Source organism: Pan troglodytes, chromosome 2, assembly GCF_028858775.2.
Source record: "Pan troglodytes isolate AG18354 chromosome 2, NHGRI_mPanTro3-v2.0_pri, whole genome shotgun sequence".
Classification (NCBI taxonomy): Eukaryota; Metazoa; Chordata; class Mammalia; order Primates; family Hominidae; genus Pan; species Pan troglodytes.
The window spans coordinates 111,609,211-111,630,654 of NC_086015.1; the positions used below are offsets into that span (position 1 = coordinate 111,609,211).

At 38.7% G+C, this 21,444-nt stretch overlaps 1 protein-coding gene across 16 annotated transcripts in view; it reads left to right on the forward strand.

Moving 5' to 3' along the window:
- Positions 1–21,444, forward strand: part of HHLA2 (HHLA2 member of B7 family) — a 159,856-nt gene that overhangs the window by 47,468 nt on the left and 90,944 nt on the right. For 10 of the 16 annotated variants that reach the window (XR_010155674.1, XR_010155675.1, XR_010155683.1 and 7 more), the window contains exon 2: positions 15,520–15,647. The gene's annotated coding sequence lies outside the window, so the exon portion shown is untranslated. Of the gene's footprint in view, positions 1–15,519; positions 15,648–19,168; positions 19,284–21,444 lie in introns of those variants that run through there. The other 6 variants (XR_010155677.1, XR_010155679.1, XR_010155676.1 and 3 more) reach the window with 2 other exon arrangements.

Below are 21,444 nucleotides of genomic sequence, written 5' to 3' on the forward strand. Positions count from 1 at the left end.
CTCTAACAGCAGAGACTTGATTTTGATCCTTGGGTATCAGTGTCAACTAAGAACCTATATCTAAAAGTCCTTGAAATGTCTGGGTATTCCCCTTTTCCTTATGTTCAAGTAGATCTTGTTGGGAAATGACTGGTGGAATCATTACAATGGATGGTTTTAGTAGTTCATTTTCATGCTGCTGATAATGACACACCTGAGACTGGGTAATCATAAAGAAAAATAGGTTTAATGGACTTATAGTTCCACATGGGTGGGGAGGCCTCACAATCATGGCAGAAGGCAAAAGGCATGTCTTACATGGCAGCAGACAAGAGAGAATGAGAACCAAGTGAAAGGGGTTTCTCCTTATAAAACCATCAGATCTTGTGAGACTTATTCACTACCATGAGAACAGTATGGGGGAAACTGCCCCCATGACTCAATTATCTCCCACTGGGTCCCTCCCACAATATGTGGGAATTATGGGAGCTACAATTCGAGATGAGATTTGGGTGGGGACACAGCCAAACTGTATCATTGTGACCCTGGTCCCTCCCAAATCTCATGTCCCCACATTTCAAAAGCAATCAAGCCTTCCCAGTAGTCCTCCAAAGTCTTATTTCAGCATTAACTCAAAAGTCCACAGTCCAAAGTTTCATCCAAGACAAGGCAAGTCTTTTCTACCTATGAACCTGTAAGATCAAAAGCAAGTTAGTTACTTCCTGGATACAATGGGAGTACAGGTATTAAGTAAATACACCAATTCCAAATGGAAGAAATAGGCCAAAATGAAAGAGCTAAATGCCCCACGAAAGTCCGAAATCTGATGGGGCAATCAAATCTTAAAGCTCCAAAATGATCTCCTTTGACTCCATGTCTCACATCCAAAGTGTGCCGATGCAAGAGGTGGGTTCCCATGGTCTTGGGCAGCTCCACCCCTATGGCTTTGCAGGGCACAGCTTCCCTCCTGGTTGCTTTCACAGGCTGGTGTTGAGTGTCTACACCTTTTCCAGGCACATTGTGCAAAGCCATGGTGCACCCCCTTCTGGGGTCTGGAGGACAGTAGCCCTTTTCTCACAGCTCCACTACACAGTGCCCAAGTAGGGACTCTGTGAGGTCTTCAACTCCACACTGCCCTCCTGCACTTCCCTAGCAGAGGTTCTCTATGAGGGCCCTGCCCCTGCAGCAAACTTTGGTCTGGACCTCCAGGGGTTTTCATACATCCTCTGAAATCTAGGTGGAGACTCCCAAACCTCAATTTTTGACTTCTGTGCACCCGCAGGCTCAACACCACGTGGAGGCTACCAAGGCTTGGGGCTTTCACACTCTGAAGCCATGGCCAGAACTGTACTTTGGCCTCTTTTAGCCATGGCTAGAATGGCTGTAATGCAGGGCATGAAGTCCCTAGGCTACACACAGCAGGTGGGCCCTGGGTCTGGCCCATGAAACCATTTTTTCTTCCTAGGCCTCCAGGGGAAGGACTGCCTCAAAGGTCTCTGACATGCCCTGGAAACATTTTCCCCATTGTTTTGGCAATTAACCCCTGTGTTAATCATAAATTTGCAGTTATTTATGCAAATTTCTGCAGCAGGCTTGAAATTCTCCTCAGAAAATGGGTTTTTCTTTTCTATCACATTGTCAGGCTTCTATTTTTTTTTAACTTTTACGCTCTGTTTTTCTTTTAAAACTGAATGCATTTAACAGCACCTAACTCACCTCTTGAATGCTTTGCTGCTTAGAAATTTCTTCTGCCAGATACTCTAGATCATCTCTCTCAAGTTCAAAGTTCCACAAATCTCTAGGGCAGGGGCAAAATGCTGCCATTCTCTTTGCTAAAACATAGCAACAGTCACCTTTACTCCAGTTCCCAACAAGTTTCTCATCTCCATCTGAGACCACCTCAGCCTGGATTTTATTGTCTATATCATCAGCATTTTGATCAAAGCTATTCAACAAGTCTCTAGGAAGTTCCAAACTTTCCCACATTTTCCTGTCTTCTTCTGAGCCCTTCAAACTGTTCCAACATCTGCCTGTTACCCAGTTCCAAAGTTGCTTGCACATTTTCAGGTATCTTTACAGTAGCACCCCACTCCTGGTACCAATTTACTGTGTTTGTTCTCACACTGCTAATAAAGAGATACCTGAGACTGGGTAATTTATAAAGAAAAAGAGGTTTAATGGACTCACCGTTCCACGTGGCTGGGGAGGCCTTAATCATGGCGGAAGGCAAAAGTCATGTCTTACATAGTGGCAGACAAGAGAGAATGAGAACCAAGCGAAAGATGTTTCCCTTTATAAAACCATCAGATCTCATAAGACTTATTCACCACCACAAGAACAGCAGGGAGGAAACTCCCCCATGATTCAATTCTCTCCCACCAGTTGTCTCCCATGTCATGTGGGAATTATGGGAGCTACAATTCAAGATGAGATTTGGGTGGGGACACAGCCAAACCATATCACTAATGAATTCTTGCAGTTCATTTGGGACTTAATTTCTCTCCTCCCTTAAGAAACCTGGCACACCATCAGCTGGCTTGTGCTGTGACTTGACCCTAGTTATCAGCCTAAAATCTAGGAGACAAAATGGGGTCATTTCCTGAAGTGAGTGCCTGATGCCTTGTGAGGAAGAATGCTTTGAAGAATCTTCCTGCATGAGGTCAAAGTTAGCCTTTAATAGGGAGGACTGGGCCATTTTTATAAGTTCTGTCTCAGGGTGTCCGCAGAGCCACAGTTCACAAGGACACCCATCCAGACACCTTTTTACCATGTTTTCCCAAACAGGGCCTTGTCTTTAGCGTTGCAAACATTATCTTAGCTGAGCATTATCTTGAAAGCAAGATAATGATAATTATTGCTTTCAACAGTCTCTGAACCTTCTCAGTTTTAATTATGAGATTTGGAGTTTGTTCATTAGTTGGGTCTGCTCTCCTGAAAAACATAAGGGCTTCTTTGTAAGTGACTAAACAGGCCCTCTAGTTCTCACACTTAGTTTTCAACCTTTTTAACTGCCTTTAGTGTCTCTTGACCCCTCTGTAGTTAGTTAATGCAACTTATGAATAACCAGCCAATTCTACTTTCCTTGTATATATTGTTACTCTTATTATCTTTTAAATGCCTGAGTTGTCCCACTGGCACAGGTATACCTCCATCAGAATATTTATCTTGTCCTAAATACCAGTGAAATTTTCATCAACTGGGCCTCTACCTTGTGGCAGGGAGTAGCCTTGCCCCATATATCACTTAAGATGGGGTACTTCTTACCACCCGGCTGGTGAGTGACAAGTCCCCAAACTGCATCTTACTACCTGCCTTCTTAGACCATCCAGGTATATCAGTTGTGTTAGATTTGCCTTCCAGGAAGCAGTCACAAAGACAGAGATAGGAATGCATGAGTTTTATTGTTGGTAATGCCTATGAAACATAAGGGGAAAGTAAACAGGAATAGGAAAAGCCTTCAGACTGTGATGCAGGCCTGACACCTATGAAAGAAGGCAGGGAATGAAAGGGGATTGGATAGAAGCAGCATGAGACTGAAGTGCAGCTTTGAGAGTCTTGGCCAGCTTGATAGAGAGCTCCAGAGCAAAGATTGCCTATCACAGGAGGTTTGCATTGGCCATAAATAGCTGTGCTTTGGGATCCCTGATGTTCTAAGTTATTGACTGGGAGCTGTCTAGGAAGGGTTGTCCTTGGCTCAAACACAGCAATAGATCCCAAAGGTGCTGCAGCTAGAGGCTGTCAATAGACTACACTCCTCATTACAGGTTCTCTCTTAAAAGGAGATCTGAGCAATGCATTTTTGAACTATTATGCTGCCAAATTAGGTATTAGCTACAGGCTAGGCATTACCTTTTTTACATTTCATCCCCTTCATCTAGAATTATTTCCCATCTGTTTGAATAACATTCATTAGAATTTACTAGAGAAGTTCTGGGTGTAAAAAATAGTTTTTAATATCCTGTTTTCTTGAGAATGTCTCTAGGTATAGAGTCCAAGTTTTCTGTTTTCCCTACTTTAAATAAATCAACTGTCTTCTGTCTTCCCTGCTACTCTGATGGTTCAGTCACGATTCTAATTATCTTTATTTTGTAGATTATCTTTCATTTCTTTCTGACTACTTTCACAATGTATCTTTCTGCAACATTTATGATGTGTTAATGTGTGATTTTATTTTTATTTTTACTGCCTTGGACTTCTAAGTCTTGGCTTACTAGTAATTATAAAAAGTTACCAGCACTATCTATCTCTCCCTTAGGCTGTCACATCCTTTTGGAACTCTGGTTAGAATTCTGTTACTTTTTATTCTATTCTCCATATTTCTTGCCTTCTCTTTTATATTTATATATCAATCCTTCTGGGTGTGTTTTGGAAGTCTCTTCAGGTTAGACTTCCAGTTTAGGCAGAGCAAAAATAAAATGTATAGCTTAATTTGTGCTCTAAATTTCACATTTTATGTGCTGTAGTCTTCTTTTCTACATATTCTATTTGATTGTGTTTAAAATCTCTTAGTTCTTATTCTTTAAAAATCTCTTCTTCCAAGCTTATTTTTAAGGATCTCATTTCTTTAAACATATATGCTTTTTATTCTGATTGATAATTCTGATATCTGAAACCTTTGTGGTCTACTTCTGCTGGTTCTTACTCATAGTATGTTTTCATTATTATTTTGTGACCTGTATTTTGATATGTGTGTGTGTAGATGCTCAATTTTCTGGTGATTTAACCGTGGGAATTCCATAGGACCTGTTAAATTACTCAGAGAGGATTGATATTTTCTTTTCTCAGTAGCTTGCTGGTATGACAAATCCAGGAATTCAAATTAAATTCTATACTTCAGTTTTCCTTGGACCATACAGGTTATTTGAATTTAGACAGCAAACCTGAGAACTGGTATATGATTATGTGCTCTCAGGGAAGAATTTATTTTCTTTTCCCTTTACCTACAACTAAGTTTGAGAAGGTATGTTTCTTTGATTTCATCTTTTTTGGCAACTTTTTTTCATTATATCCTGAAAAAGTCAAAATTTTATGCAGGATCTCCCCCTAGGTTCCCCAACTAGATAGGCCATAGGATTTAGTTCTTCATATTAGCTCACAAAGAAGCAGCTCAAAAATCTCCAGAGTTCAGCAGAAACTGACAGGTCAAGAGGCTGATTTGGTGGTACCTGAGTATCACCCAGCATTCCTAGTTTTAAATAATTTGAAGAATTTTTCATATTCTTTAATTTTTTACCAGCCTGTTGACACTTTCTAAAAGATTTTAAAAAATATTTCTAGTCATTCTCTTAGATTCATTGGGTGGGGGTTTTTTAGGATATCTAATCTACCATACTCCTGGAAATATAAATATTGATAACTCTTTATCTATTTTTCATGGAGTCCCAATTTTTCCCTAAATGTTTCTTACTGGGAAATAAGATTGCATATTCTGGCAACTGAGTACTTTAAATAAAACCAACTTTCAATAGGAATCTAACTTATCCAAAAATATTTCTGTGAGAAAAGCCCCCTGTTAAGGAGAAAAGAAAAAGAAGTTAACATAGTCCAAGACAGATGAAGAACCTGTTTGTCACCAAAGGATTTTTTTTTCCCAAAGTAAACTTGATGCTTGCTATATTATAATACTATCTTGATGTCAACAAATTTCCATCTCTTTCTGGTTTACTCACACTCAATTTCTAGAACCTGCATGTTTCTTTCTCTTGATCGCTCATCTGTTCCTTTCCATCCCCACTAGAGTCCAAATTTTCAGGCTCTGTTTTGAATGTTCTTAAGTTAAAGCAGCATTCAATCCATTGGAAAGTAGACACCTACATTTCCACCGACCCTTGAAAGACCCTATTCACAGCTGTTTCCCCTCCACCTCTCACTAAACCCGGTTGCCACACCATTGTCTGCTAAACCATGGCCTCAATCTTGAGTGTCTTATTCCTTGCAGAACACTCAACTTGAGCACTCAATATGTTGCAACACTTTAAATAAGTGTTTGAGTGGACTCCTTTTGATTGTGTGGTTTTTAAAAAAAATCTTTTCACATTCCTTTCATTCAATTAATGCTTATTAGTTTCTAGGCAGTTAACTAGGTGCTAGGGTGACAAGGAAAATAAATATGACCCCTGTCTTCAAGGAGACCTTTTAAATAAGTTACATAAAGAAGTAAATAGTTTCCATGTGACTTGAGACATTCTTCACATCCCTTGGTAACCAGAGAAATATAATCCAAAATCTGGGTAAACCTGGTTTCTACAGAGAACTAGGAGAAAAGAACAGATGAAGGTGTATCTGACTATCTGAAGATTGCAAGCCTATATTTTTGAGCATGAGAGTTCCTTCTACAACATGCACAACATGCACAAACAAAATATATTTCCACAGAGGAAAACATCTGATATTCACATAAAATAGCCTGTTCTTAAGGAACCTTATCTTTCAATTCCCTTGTTTATGGTAAATAAAAAATTGTAAACAGACTACTGGTTTTACAGTCTGGTTACCATATCTGAATTTCCTCAAAACACTTGAGAGAATCTTCACCTTAAAATCACCTTGACTTGACAGAATGCAGAAGCTGAACCTATTAACCTTGAGATTATGATTTGCATACCTTGCAATTTTCTCCAGCTCTAAACCTGAACTAATTAAGAATTATTAGTAACTAATAACTATTCAATAACTTAAAGAACCTATCATTGTGTACTTCATTGTTATAGAGGTCTAAAATTAATTAAAAGTTAGTATTCTTCACCCAATAAATGATATATTTTTGAAATGTTATAGTTTAGACTTGCTATGCAGAGCTCTCATTCAATAATTTGACATAGAAGAAACAAGACTCTATCTATACATTACACTAGCAACGTATCTATAGTGCTGTTTTAAAGGAAAGCCTGATCTGTGATTACCAGAATGGAGTCCTGAGTTTTCCCTTGTGGTGGCTGTAACTCTTTTACAAGGTAGTCCTTGACTTTACTGGCAACTGTCTCTACCTCTGTTCTACTGGCATCACTATAATCTTACTCCACCCTGCTGTGAAACACTGGGAAACTGGGAATAAGAACAGGGCAAGACCCATGATAATAGCAGGATGTTATTGCAGTTATGTGCTTTTTTTTTGGTAAAAGGTGAAGATATTATTCAGAAGAGAGTGTTTATATGTGTAGCCACTTTGTTCCTATGAAATATATGTCAGATGTCATTCCCATTTTGTTACTGAGGAAATAGCCCTGTTGCTGAGGATGGGCCTAAAGACTCACTGTAAAATCATAATAGTATAGGAGGAACTTGCAAATGATTAGGCATTTGAATGTCTACTATGTGCTAGGGCTTTGCTAGGGAAATCACATTTGCCTATACATAGCAAAATCACCAATCCCAAGTGGGAAAGTCAGGGGTAGTTCTAATAGCATTGAGAAGTTATGAGGGTCTGGCAGATATTAAGTCTCCCTGGAACTAGAAAATTCAGAAGTCTTTTGTGATATATATTTGAAAGATCAGAAGAATGGCAGCATAGTTTCATTTCAAAGAAGAACAATTCAATATTTCAGTATAAGTCAAATACTTTATATAGATTCTTGTTTAATCTTCTAACCACCCTGTGAGGTAGATGTTTTCCCCCTCTCGAAGACTAAAAAACTGTGATATAAAGAGATTAGGTAACTCACCACAATCAGTAAAGTAGCAATGAAAGACTTCCAGGAAGATCGAGTTGAAGTACTTGTCTATTCTCCTTCCACTTAGTACAATAAAAAACCTAGACATTATATTTTACACACACACACACACACACACACACACACACAGCCCTAAAACATAGAGAAAAGGCCCACAGGCTAGGAACCCTAAGATCCAAGATCAACAGGTTGGGGTATTCCCAAGGCTTTCTTTTAACCTCATATATCTCAGAGGTGGAACTGAAATGGCTAGCAAACTGGAAATGCCAGTGGGCATAGACCAAAAACATCCTAACAAAATCTTTCTTTCTTTACTAAAACAATCAGGAAAAGGGGAAACGTAGCAAGGCAGAAAACTTTTAGTAACAACTTCTCTACTTCAGCCAAATATCACAGAAAAAGTGGTGGAGAACTTAGGGTTTCACTTTCTGGAGGCTGTAAGGTGGTATCAGGAGGCTGAGTAGGGAATGTGGACTTTCATCCTCTTAGGCAGTATCAAGGACCCTGCCCTCGCCAGAGTGTCAGTGGAGGCTGTGTGGAGTACCTGGACTTCCACCTCCACTCTGTAGTAATGAAATGGCACCCCCAGTTTCCCCTGCTGAAGCTGTGTCAGAAAAAAAACAGCTGAAACACCATGTAAAAATAAGATCTAAAGTCTCATAAATGAAAAACTTTCACACTGCAAAAGTATCTGTTAAGAGGATGAAAAAATAAGCTACAAACTGAGATAAATTATTTGCAAACCATCTATTTGACAAAGGACTAGTATCTGGAATATATCAAATACTCTCAAAATTCAACAGTCAAAAGAGAATCCAATCTGAAAATGGGTGAAGGACATGAACAGACATTTCACCCAAGAGTGTATACAATTGGTAAATGACAGTCATTAGGAAGAGTGTATACAATGCTGAAAAGATGTTCAACATTAGTAGACATCAGGGAAGTGCAATTTAAAATTACAATGAGATATTACTTTACACCTATGAGAATGGCTAGAATAAAAAATACTGAGAACACCAAATGCTGATAAGGATTTAGAAAAATTGGACCACTTATATTGCTGGTGGAAATATAAATAATATAGACATTCTGGGAGACAGTTTGGCAGTTTCTTAAAAAAACTAAACATTCCAGCAATTGCACCCTGAGTATTTCTCCCATAGAAATGAAAACTCATGTTTACTCAAAATTCTGCACATGGATATTTATGCCAGCTTTATTCATAATAGCCAAAAACTGAAGACAATTCTGATATTCTTCAATGGATGAATGGTTAAACTGTGGTACAACCATACTGTGGAATACTACTCAGCAATAAAAAGGAATGAACTGGACAACCATCTGGATGAACCTCCAGAGAATTATGCTGAGTTTAAAAAGACGGTCTCAAAAATTATATACTGTATAATACCATTTGTAAGACATTTTTGAAATGATAAAATTATAAAAATGTAGAGCAGTTTAGTGATTGCTAGGGTTTAAGTGGGCTGTGGCAATGAAAGGTCAATATGAGAGATCCTTGTGGTGATAGAAATCGTCTGTTTCCTGCCTGCATCAATATCAACATCCTGGTTCCTAGGGGCCAAATTGTGTCCCCTCACAATTTGTCCATTGAAGTCCTAACTCTCATTACCTCAGAAAGTGACTATTTTGGGAGATAGGGTCTTTAAAGAGGCAATTAAGATGAAGTCATTAGGATGTGCCCTAATCCAATATTTCTGGTTTCCTTGTAAGAAGAGGTGATGAGGACACAGACACATAGAAAAGGAAGACCCTGCAAAGACACATGGAGAAGACAGCCATTTACAAGCCAAGCAGAGATGCCTCAGAAGGAACAACCCTGCTGACATGTTGGTCTTGTACTTATATCCTCCAGAATTGTGAGGAAATCAGTTTCCATTGTGTAAGCCACTCGGCTTGTGGTACTTTGTCATGGCAGCCCTAGAAAACTAATACACTAGTTATAATATTGTACTATAGTTTTGCATGGTGTTGTCTTCCAGGGAGACTGAGTAAAGCATACATGGTATCTCTTTATATTATTTCTTACAACTGAACGTAAATCTGCAATTATTTCCAAATAAAAAGTATCTTTGTGAAGTTATTCTGAGGTTCAAATGCAGGCCTGTCTGTTGCTAAAGTTTATGATCAAACTGGCCCAAACTTTTGACTCGGTCCTGTGTCAGAGCAACTAATTGTGAGGCTATCAGTTATCCAAACTATGAATTCAGACTCAGGAGTTTGACATAGAGTCTTAGCAGTGATGGGTCAAAATGTAGCATTCTATGGGGTTTTCTAATTTTCTTTCTTGTGGTTCATTACTTCTGGACTGCCTCCTTCCACAGAGAAATGACCCTATCTCACAGACCCAGAGCTTTGCGTAAGGAGTGACCTCAGTGCTGTTGCGTTCATCTGTAAGTGAAAAGGCCTTAGCAATCTTAAAGGTAATTGATGCCACATGGTGTTCTGAGACTTTCCAAAAGTCATACTACATAATTTTGAGTGCAACCATTTTGTAGTCTTTAGGAACATATTGCTTTTAAGATGTCATTGGCACCAAATTTCCCCTAAATGTAAGCCACCTACATTGGGTCTGCAACTGAAAAAGTAATAATCAGAACTAAAGAAATAGTAATTGTTTCCACGCTTTAAAAATAAAATAAAAATCTCCTGTCAGACTCAAGAAGCTTCTGTCTGTTCCTTATGTGGTAAGGGATTTTCATAAGGCATTTTTAGGGGTAATTTTGACTTTGTGAATGTTTTGCTTCATATGCTGACTTTAGAAATTAACCTCCTCATAAAATTCAATCCCACTTTGCTATTTTGACATTTCCTTTTTTTTGAAAGTATTCATTAACATTTCACATAATTGCCCTGTTTCCAGAGCAAGTATGTAATTTCCTACAAAATGAAGACCTCATAATGCATATCCAATAAAGTCCACCCTGTCTGCCACTAGTTGATACCTTAGCCTTATCAAGGGATTGAAAGAATGATTTTTCTGCTGTTGGTCCTGTTGGATCCTGTTGAATCCTGTTGGTTGTCTCCACCACTAAAATGTGACCACCAGCCACGGCCATTTATAGCACCTACTATTCTTCAGTCATTGTTGTTCTCTTTGTTATGAACTCCTGGCTCTTTTTCTTTTTTCTTCTCTTTTCTTCTTTTTTTTTTTTTTTTTTGAGATGGAGTCTCACTCTGTCACCCAGGCTGGAGTGCAGTGGTGCAATCTTGGCTCACTGCAACCTTCGCCTCCCAGGTTCAAGTGATTCTCCTGCCTCAGCCTCCCAAGTAGCTGGGACTACAGGCGCACGCCACCATGCCCAGTGAATTTTTGTATTTTTAGTAGAAATGGGGTTTCACCATGCTGGCCAGGCTGGTCTCGAACTCCTGACCTCGTGATCTGCCCTCCTTGGCCTCCCAAAGTGCTGGGATTAGAGGCATGAGCCACCATGCCCGGCACTCCTTGCTCTTTTCTGAGTATGAATACTGCCAGTGATTATTGCCAAGTCAGCATATAGAATGTCAAGCAAATTGATTAGAGTACTTTCATAACATTGCCTTTACCGAGATGGCCATGTAAACAACAATCAAATTTTCATACAATTGGATGCTAGGAAAAGCCATGATAATATACCTATGAGAACTTACATTCCAGTAAAATGTGAAGTCAAGGGATGGGCTTATAGAAACAGAGGTATTTCACTCTCTGACCAAAGAGTAAATTGCACAGAGCTTCAAGAGGAATTTTTAAAAATGAAATGTGTGTGTGTGTGTGTGTGTGTGTGTGTGTGTGTGTGTGTACATGATTAAATATATTTAGTCAAGAGATGGGCTTATAGAAACAAATATAAATATATTTAATTTAAATATATTTTTTAACATATTTTTAAAACATATTTACATATAATTATATATATTTATATATATTTATTTAAATAAAAATATTTTTTCCTAAAGGATTAAAAGCAATTATGTAAACAGCTTTCACTTTATAATTTTTTCAACTGAAGTAATCTGTTCCGACAAACTATAATTAAAATGTTATTTAATAATTTTATCATTATTAATCATGTGGATAATTCTGGTGTTCAGATTATAGAATAGTAACTGACATAGGTATCTCTATGCTTTCAGGGAAATGGATTACTTGGCTAATCTATACAAATTGTTAATGTGTTCTTTAGGCAAGTCATGGAATAAACTCAATCGGTTGCTCCACAGTGTTAAATATTTTAGTTACTATATCTAAGATCCAGAAACTGGGTCTTAGTTTCCTTTCTTCATATTTATAACATAACACATTGCCTCTCAATCTTTAGTGACAAGCAAGCACAGCAATGTTTACCCAGGCTGCTGATTCCTGGTATCTGTCAAATATTATAAAGTGATACTTGTTGGCTCTTGTATTAGAAGCAGTGTTGCCAACTGATCTGATAGTCTGCATACACTGAATAGAATTGCTCCCTTTGGACTACTATTTAGGTCTAGATCTGTCCTTTCCAAATCAAGAATTGTTTGATATTCAGCAGTTGGTTTTTCTTGATCTTGTGCTCGTATGCTGGTAGCAAGATTGTACTTCATCTAAGAGTTTTCATTTATTTTTTACTCAATATCCTTATTGTACCAGAAATAAATATAAATGGCCATGTTTCATTCTTATAAACTTATTGAAGGACAAAACTCCCTTAATACATATATGCATATATAATTACACCTGGCAAATACTGATATTATTGCTATTTTAGAACTCAAAGCTATAAAGACGTCATTCTGTTTTCTCTCCTCAGTGAGGCTGTTTGAAATAAGCCATCAATATATCTAAAATAAGCCATAAGAATAATCTTATGGCTTATTTTACATCTTATTAGAAAACATAGTATGAAAGGAAGCCAGACAGAAAGCTTTATAGACCGACCCTAGAAATGTCTTTGAGTAAAGATAGTTACTTCCAGCTCTCTCAAACCATCTGTTGAATAGCAACTTACGTGTTTTTCCTTATATTTATATATGCATCCTTCTGCTTAAACAATTGCTACCTTAAAGGTCATCACAATTCTTGTTATTAAACACCTAATGTGTGCAAGTGATACAGAGCATAAAAAGATTATACTTGGTTTTCAAATATTAAATCTTATAGCCTTTGTCTGTGATTGGAAATGAAAAAAAAATGAGTATTGAATTTCAGGTCTGGTGATTAATAGGGTAATGAGAAGAATGAACCAGAAAAATCGAAAGAATGTGTTTGTAGCCTGTTTCAACTGAGATTTTCCCAAGCAGAGCCTGAAATAAGTCTTTCATGCAAGTACTTTTTTTTTAATTCAGAGAAAATGTCCTTTAATATAACCCTTTCAAATCGTTTTCTTTATTTTTAACTTTTATTTTAGGTTCAGGAGTACATGTGCAAGATTGTTTTATCGGTGAACTCATGTCATGGGGGTTTGTTGTACAGATTATCTCATCACCCAGGTATTAAGCCTAGTACCCCATAGTTATTTTTTCTGTTCCTCTCCCTCCTCCCACCCTCCACTCTCAAGTATACCCCAGTGTCTGTTTTTCCCTTCTTTGCGTTCATGAGTTCTCATCATTTAGCTCCTACTTGTAAGTGAGAACATGTGGTATTTGGTTTTCTGTTCCTAAGTTAGTTTGCTAGGGATAATGGCCTCCAACTCTATCCATGTTCCCACAAAAGATGTGATCTCCTTCCATTTTAATAGCTGCATAGTATTCCATTATGTATATTACCACATTTTCTTTATCCAAGCTGTCATTGATAGGCATTTAGGTTGATTCCAAGTCTTTGCTATTATGAATAGTGCTGCAATATACATTTGTGTGCCTGTGTCTTTATGGTAGAATGATTTATATTCCTCTGTATGTACCCAGTAATGGGATTGCTGGGTCAAATGGTAGTTCTGTTTGTGGCTCTTTGAGGACTCCTCCCCAACTCACTCTATGAGGCCAGCATTATCCTGATACTAAACCCAGGCAGAGACACAACAAAAAAAAGGAAACTTCAGGCAAATATCCTTGATGAACATTGATGCAAAAATCCTCAACAAAATACTTATAAACCGAATCCAGCAGCACATCAAAAAGCTAATCCACCATGATCAAATAGGTTTCATCCCCAGGATGCAAGGTTGGCTCAACATACAAAAATCAATAAATGTGATTCATCATATAAACAGAACTAAAGAATAAAAAACATGATTATCTCAACAGATGTAGAAAAAGTTTTCCATAAAATTAAACATCCCACATCCCTTCATGTTAAAAACTCTCAATAAACTAGGTATTGAAGGAACATATCTCAAAATAATAAGAGCCATTTATGACAAACCCACAGCCAACATTATACTGAATGGGCAAAAGCTGGAAGCATTCCTCTTAAAAACTGGCACCAGACAAGTATGCCCTCTCTCACCACTCCTATTCAACATAGTATTGGAAGTCCTAGCCAGAGCAATTAGTCAAGAGAAAGAAATAAAGGGCCTCCAAATAGGAAAAGAGGAACTCAAACTATCTGTTTGCAGATGACATTATTCTATATCTAGAAAACCCCATTGTCTCAGCCCAAAAGCTCCTTCAGCTGATAAACAACTTCAGCAGTTTCAAGATACAAAATCAATGTACAAAAATCACTGGCATTCCTATACACCAACAACAGCCAAGCTGAGAGCCAAATCAGGAAGGCAATCCCATTCGCAACTGCCAAAAAAGAATAAAGTATCCAAAAGTACAGCTAATCAGGGAGGTGAAAGATCTCTACAATGAGAATTACAAAACACTGCTCAAAGAAATAAAAGATACAAACAAATGGAAAAACATCTCATGCTCATGGATAGAAAGAATCAATATCATTAAAATGGTCATACTGCCCAAAGCAATTTACAGATTCAGTGCTATTTCTATCAAACTACCAGTGACATTCTTCAGAGAACTAGAAAGAACTATTTTAAAATTCATGTAGAACCACAAAAGAGCCTGTATACCCAAGGCAATCCTAAGCAAAAAGAACAAAGCTGGAGGCATCACATTACCTGACTTCAAACTATACTACAAGGCTACAGTAACCAAAACAGCATGGTATTGGTACAAAAACAGACACATAGACAAGTGGAGCAGAATAGAGAGCCCAGAAATAAGGCCACACACCTATGATCTTCAGCAAAGCTGACAAAAACAAGCAATGGGGAAAACACTCCCTATTCAATATATTGTGCTAGGATAACTGGCTAGCCATATGCAGAAGCTTGAAAATGGATCCCTTCCTTACATTATATACAAAAATCAGCTCAAGATGGATTAAAGACTTAAATGTAAAACCCAAAACTATAAAAACCTTGGAAGACAACCTAGGCAATGCCATCCTGCCATAGGAATGGGCAAGGTTTCATGACAAAGACACCAAAAACAATTGCAACAAAAGCAAAAATTGACAAGCAGGATCTAATTAAACTTAAGAGCTTCTGTACAGCAAAAGAGACTATCAACAGAGTAAACAACCTGCAGAATAGGAGAAAATATTTGCAAACTATGAATCTGACAAAGGTCTAATATCCACCATCTATAAGGAACTTAAATTTGCAAGAGAAAAGCAAGTATTTTATTTTGGGAAGTGAATCCAGGGAACAGGGGAGGGGCCCTTGAGAAGAGTAAAACAGGAAGGAGGGAGAGCTAATCCAAGAGTGTGCTGTTCAGCTGGCTATGCCTGTGGGTAACTGGGGCTTAGTCTTGGTGGGGATGCTTTAAGGAACCACATAGAAGACACTTCAGGATTGTCAACCAGAGAGAAAACAGGGGAACAGCCTGACCTCCATAGGCTAAAATTAACACTGGAGGGTTTTTATTTTCTCTGTTTTAGGAGTCTCACTAGAAAGCAGAGAATCCCTGGGATAACAAGCAAGACAGATGCGTAGTACAGCTGGGATGAAGTGCTGGTAAGGGCACCTGTGTAGAGCCTGTTGCCTCAACAATGTCCAGGACAAAAAGGTGAGCCAAGGGGATGTGAGAGGAGTATGGCAGATGTTTAATGTAATGCCCAACTTTGACACTTATTCATTAGGTGTATCATTTGTTCACTCTTAGCACCTGTTTCCTCATCCTAAATGAAGCAGGAGGATCACTTACCCTGGCTGTTTCCCAGAATGATCATTAAGAGAGTTGTGAAAGCACTTTGAAGCAATTTAAAAGCTAACTCACTGCAAAACTCAAGGTGGTTGATGCTATTCTAGACCTGAATACGAAGCAATACCAGGAAAACAGAGAACTAAGAATAGATCACAGAGAGCATCTAGAAGGCCTCAGGAAGCCCCTGCACTGATGTGGCAGTTCTGTTGTTACATTAACTAAGAAAAAAATCAACACAGATGCCAAAGAAAGTAGAGTATATTTGGGAAAAAAAGAATTGCAATTCAGGTACACTGAATTAGGGCAAGACTAAATAGTGTCCTTTAAGGCAAGTTCAGGTTTTTAATAGGAGATTTCTTGAAAAAGTTGTTTTGAGGGGCAATTCACTGGCTGGACAGAAATCCTAAATTGCAGAGCTGTTCTGAATTGTTAGTTAATTAGGGTACTCCCAGCTGAGAGATGTGGAAGGCCAGTGGATTCTGACTTAAGGTGTTATCCAAGTCTGTTGGAACCTTCTGTGGCTTAACATTTAGCAGGTATGAGTGCAGTCCTCTCTTGATCTTCCAATTCCACTTTAATGCCTAGGCCTAAATTACTTTATGTCCTTTCACAGCAACAATGGGCCAGGAAGGCATGACATGCACAAATGATGACAGGCACCACACTTAGCATCTTGGAAAATGAATATGTGAGTTTAACACCTCAAGGTTTTTAATAGCTGAAATATTAGGAGACTTTTTTGCTGGAAATAAATATTGATTGAACTGATTCAGTAAATGCCTAATATATGACGACCGTAATTCCTTATCTCCCTGTCAGACCAATTTAAGATCTACATTTTAGCCATGTCTATCCACCTCTCAGCTTTAGAGTTTAAATTCACTTTCTTCTGCAGTATTTCGACAACTGAAAGACTCCAGTTGGATGACTAATTTCAGCCCTATTTGATCTGAGGATGCAACCGGTAGCTGCTCTCACATCCTCAAGTTACATGACAGTTATACTTTTTACTTCCTCAGAACATTTGCCAATTTAATAAATGTTCAATGCCAACATTAAATTCTCCCCCGAGCCTTAGTGTAGGCACATGTGCATAGATATAATCAGGGTTAACCATATTGCATATGCCGTTTCTTCTCCCAGTCACTTGAAGACATCGTGGAGGCACTTTGCAGAAGAGAACCAAAAGTGGTGTTGAAATGGTAACAGATCCCAAAGCCTAACAGTTGAGCTCTTGCAAGCAGTGGCCCTACAGGTTCCCCTAATATAGGGTCCTAATGGTTCATCCTGCTTCCTTTCAGGTACCCCTTCCTGAAATGAAGAATATGTTGCAAGGGAAAGGTTTGTAACCTAAAACTGTTGATCTAGTCTTCAATAATGGCATACATATCATAGCCACTTTCTCTGTGACATAAATCTCAGAGAAATTGTTCTTTCCTTTCTCAGCCATTGATATTATTTAAAACCGTGATTCTATTTTTACCTTCAGCTTGAACAATCTCTGCATAACAGGCATGTTTGTATGCATACGGCATTTCTTCCTAAAACTTCAAAAATCTTCAAAAAATATGTAATTCTTCTATTTTCAAATTCCGTGAGAGTCTGCTCTCCTCATGTGTATGCTTTAGGAGCTCTGCTATTTCCCTAAACTAATATTACAGTGGTGTGATGTACCATTAACTACATGGCCATGGAGATTCAGAGGTGAAAGCAGGGATTGCCTGCATCTTTTAAGTCCCAGTTTGATTTTGATTTCATTTCATAATAGATCTTATTAATGATAAAAGTTGGCAGCCGGGCGCGGTGGCTCATGCCTGTAATCCCAGCACTTTGGGAGGCCGAGGCAGGCGGATCACGAGGTTAGGAGATTGAGACCATCCTGGCTAAACCAGGAACCCCAGCAAAACCCCATCTCTACTAAAAATACAAAAAAATTAGCCAGGCGTGGTGGCGGGCGCCTTTGGTACAGCACACAAATCCCCTGATCATATAATCACAGGGCCCTGTCTAGCTTTATAGCCTTTGGGCATTACTGACCACATCAACTTTAACCTCCTGCCACACATGCACACTCAGGGGAGAGGGCAAGGTACATTTGGGGAACTCCCCCTCCTCTTCCCCATCTCTTCCTTGACTTCCTTCTTCTATAATCAGAGTCATCCATAGTGAGCCTTCTGCTGCCCACTGGAAACTGGGTTGAAAGTCCCAGCTACTCGGGAGGCTGAGGCAGGAGAATGGCGTGAACCTGGGAGACAGAGCTTGCAGTTAGCCGAGATCGTGTCACTGCACTCCAGCCTGGGCGACAGAAAGAGACTCTGTCTCAAAAAAAAAAAAAAAAAAAAAAAAACGAAAAACAAAAACAAACAAAAAAGAAAACGTTGGCGTGGGTGACTTTGGGGATTCTAGGAAGAGCCCTGGCGCTTTCAACCCAGTTCCCAGTGGGCAGCAGAAGGCTCACTATGGATGACTCTGACTAGAGAAGAAGGAAGTCAAGGAAGAGATGGGGAAGAGGAGGGGGAGTTCCCCAAATGTACCTTGCCCTCTCCCCTGAGTGTGCATGTGTGGCAGGAGGTTAACGTTGATGTGGTGAGTAATGCCCAAAGGCTATAAAGCTAGACAGGGCCCTATGATTATATGATCAGGGGATTTGTGTGCTGTGCCAAGGCTTGGATGGCATCCTTTGTTCCAGACAGAAGGGTCCTGTTTATTGTACTCCTAAGGTACTTTCTTGTTCACTTTGTAACTTTTGCTCCCATGCACTCAGCAAACAGATATTGACCAGCTACTATGTGCTAGTAAGTAAGTGGTAGTTGTTTGGGATACAATAGTGAGTAAAGCATGACTCTTAGCATCTGTTGTATGTGCATGCATGCCATGCATGTGACACTGAGGGAGAGAGAGATTAAATGATATGACAGCATAGAGGCTGGGCACTGCCTAACTTTCCATGTGGAATTCAGAGAGGTCTTTATTTCTCTGAAGCTGAGTTTAAGCTTGGGTGTTCTAGCGACCAGAACTGTAATGGGAATTGTAGGTGCAGATGAACTTTGTGTAGGGTTATGGTTCTTTCTCACAGAACTATTGGCACCCACTGCAACCAGCTACACAATTTTCTTTACAACTCTGCAGCAAGCTAGACAGGTCACAGGCAGTCCAACCTCAGGAGGTTGCCTGTATCATGTTGATGGTGAAGCTGACACCATAGCATGGAAACCAGAGTCCACTGCTCCCACAGCTCAATGCTTAGCTGTTTCAATATGTTGTCTGAAACTGCATCTTCTAATTCCTGGACTTTTCAGATCTGTACTGACTCAGATGTGGGTGGGGCTTAGTTTGAAGGAGGGAGTCCTTGGTGATGATGTGATTTCCTTGGTCTGTCATAGGTAGCAAATCAAACGTACCTTGGACTTTACTCTCTGAGAAACTCATAGCTGAATTCAATGTTTATTCTTATGGACTACTTAGCATTTGACTAGACGGTATGAATTTCTAAGTAAGGTAAGGATTTCTTTCTAAGTTGTTTATACCTAGAACTTAAAAGTGGGCGTGAATAAATCAAATATGGGTGGTTTTTAGTTGACACTTTATTTTCCCGTTAGGAAAAAATTAGTGACTGATCTTTTAAATTGATTTAGTGCATATACTATGTATTGTGCATATGCACCAAACAAATACTTAGTAAAAGGTTGTCTTGAAGGAACATGCTGATATATTTCAAATAAAAGAACTTAGCAAAAATGAGGAAAATACCTAACATTCTGGTAAGACAGTGAAAGAGGGATGAGCAATGTTTGTTTTGAAAATTATCTGGGAACTTTAAAAAAATCTCTAAGAGTGTATTCTTACTTGTAATTGTTCATCTAGTTACACTACAGAGTTTTATTAGCTGCTCCAAGATGCACTGCGTTCCATTCTGTGGTGGAAACAAAAGGACCGTAGTAGTGGTTATCTAGCAGAAGAATCGTGATCTTTGAATTCTAATACAAGAAACTTAGAAGCCTCCTAGATATTTCCACTGTCTCAAGGAAGAATCATTAAGTTTATGTCATTTTTAAATAATTAAAACAAGATTCAAAAAGTTAAGATTCAATTCTCATTGGGTTTCTATTGTTTGGGACTTTGGATAATAGAAAAAAATATGAACAGGTAATTTAGGTTTTTTTGTGTTACTGGTACCTGACAAAACAAACTTGAGCTTCCCATTTCCTAGAAACTTGGAGGAAATAATTTCTGTCCAGAAGGGCAAATTGGTGTCATATCCCATTATAAGCATATTTTAATCACAAGATGCAATAAAGTGTAGTGGTCAAGATCATAGTCTCTAGAGTCAAGTAATCCTTGGTGCATTTACCTGCTTCATCATTAACCAGTTGCATATTTTTCTCAGAGCCAGTTTCCTAATCTGTAAAATGGGGGTAGACTAGTATTGCTGTGAAGATTAAATGAAATTTATCAAAGTGCTTAGCAAAGTGCCTGGTATGTAGAAAGTGTTTAATAAATATTATTATTTCAGAATATAGATGTAAAAGACAAATGATTTCCTATATAATCATATTGAGTAGCCTGAAAGTTTGGTGGCTCTTAAATCCATGAATGAAGGCTCTGCCTACTTTTGGCGTGTGGCCCACCAGCATGTTCTATCAGTTGGCCTGAGCTGGGAAAGAAACCAATTCCTGTGTTGAGTTTTCCTCCAGGTGCTTAAAATAGACCATAGCTTAATATTTTGATCATTAACCAGTGATTCTGGGTGGTTTCTCCTTGCTCTGGTCAGTGACCGGTGTAGGTCACGTAGTACGGCATTAAACAAGGTGTTTTTCCTCCTGAGGTTGTCATGTCAACTCTAAATTCCCAGAGACTTGCCTAGGAGTGGAGAGTTTGTTCTGAGTTACATAACCAGCATTCTCTTTGAGGCTTTGAATGTCTATCTAACTGACTTCTGACTGCAGGCATGCAAACTTTTCCCCTGCCTAGTAGGAATGAATACCCCTTTTCCAGGTATCTGCATAGCAGCGACCCAGGGGCTATCCAAGAGCCAGTTGCTTCCTGACTTAATTTCTGGGAAGACCAATTGCCTACTCAAGAGAAATTCCTTCCTCCTTATTCTTCTGTCAGATGAGACTAGCTATTAGGTATTCCCTATCTAGGACTCTGACCTGACTCTCCCAGAAAAGAAAATGAGGATCCAAGTCCATTCCGTTTAACTGGGGCTATAAACATATGCCACCAGAAAAATCCTGCTATTCTGGCTTATTATAACTTTAGGTTCTCCTTTCTAACACAATACTATCTTTATAACATGTACACACCTTTCCTTGGTATTCAGTTGTAGTGTTTATATGTTCAAAATCCTTCTAATTTAGCCCCAACTAAAGTTTCCAGTATATATTTGCAGGCCCCTTTTACTGCACCATCTTCAGTAAAATGCATATTTCTCTTTCTTCAGCATAGGCTTCACCCTTAGAAGCTTGCTTTTCTCTGGATATTCATTTCCAGCAGGTCTTGGAGATAATGTACTGTATTGCATCTTTTTCTGTTGGAGACTAGAATGCAGTTAGCAGGTGCAGCTTGTTATAATAACTGCAGATTCAGATTCTTTTCTCTCTGTAAATACTGTTAAATGTCCCCTCAGAGGCTCATTTTAAAATTGAGTAACGAATGG